Source organism: Lichenostomus cassidix, unplaced genomic scaffold, assembly GCF_008360975.1.
Source record: "Lichenostomus cassidix isolate B80296 unplaced genomic scaffold, HeHo_3.0 HiC_scaffold_38, whole genome shotgun sequence".
NCBI lineage: Eukaryota > Metazoa > Chordata > Aves > Passeriformes > Meliphagidae > Lichenostomus > Lichenostomus cassidix.
The window spans coordinates 1,552,202-1,553,473 of record NW_028147440.1 but is presented as its reverse complement, the minus strand read 5'-3'; positions in this window follow the sequence as shown (position 1 = coordinate 1,553,473).

Genomic DNA, 1,272 nt, shown 5'->3' with positions numbered 1-1,272 from the left:
AAAAATCACCAAGAAATCACCCAAAATCACAGAGGAATCACAGAAAGAAATCACCCAAAATCCTCACAGAGAAATCATCCCAAAATCAGAGAAATCACCCCAAAATCACATATCAAATTCACCCCAAAATCACCCCAAAATAACCCAAAATCACAGTGAAATCGTCTCCGAAAAATCCCACAAAATCACCGAGAAATCCCATTAAAACCACTGAAAAATCACAGAAAAATCCCACAAAATCACTGAAAAATCACCCCAAAAGCCCACAAAATCAGATCAAAATATCCCCAAAATCACCCCAAAAATCACTGAGAAATCACATCAAAATCAGTGAAAAATCACCTCAAAATCACCCCAAAAATCCCACAAAATCACAGAGAAATCCCACAAAAACTCCTCAAAATCACATCAAAATCACCCCAAAAATCACCAAAAAATCACCCAAAATCCTCACAGAGAAATCCCAAAAAATCACCAGAAAATCCCCACAGAATCACCAAAAAGTATCCCTAAAATCACCCCAAAAATCCCACAAAATCACCCCAAAATCACAGAGAAATCACCGAAAAACCACGGAAAAATTCCACAAAATCACTGAAAAATCCCACAAAATCCCCCCACCAAAAAAAAATCCCAAAAATCACTGAAAAATAAAAAAAATCACCAAAAAAATCCCCCAAAAATCACTGAAAAATCCCACAAAATCACCCCAAAAAATTCCTCTAAATCACCAAAAAATCACCCCAAAATCACTGAAAACTCACCCCAAAATCACAAAAAAATCTCACAAAATCAACCCAAAATCACATCGAAATCCCAGAAAATCCCTGGAAAATCCTACAGTCAAAAATCCCACAAAAAACCCCAAAATCACCCCAAAATCCCACAAAGTCACATCAGAAATGCCCAAAAACCTCCCCAAAATCACAGCAAAGTCCCCAAAAAATCCCCTAAAAATCCCAAAAAAATCACATCAAGTCACAAAAAAACCCCAAAATCACAAAAAAATCCCACAAAAATCACCTCAAAATCACATCAAATCCCCTAAAATCACAAAAAACCAAAAAATCACCAAAAAATCCCACAAATTCCCCCAAAATATCACCCAAAATCACCGAAAAATACCCCAAAACCTCCTCAAAATTACCTCAAAATCCCACGAAGTCACGAAAAATCACCACAAATCACATCGAAATCCCACAAAATCGCCCAAAAAACCCCCAAAATCTCCCAAAATCCCACAAAATCTCCCAAAATCACCCCAAAATCCCA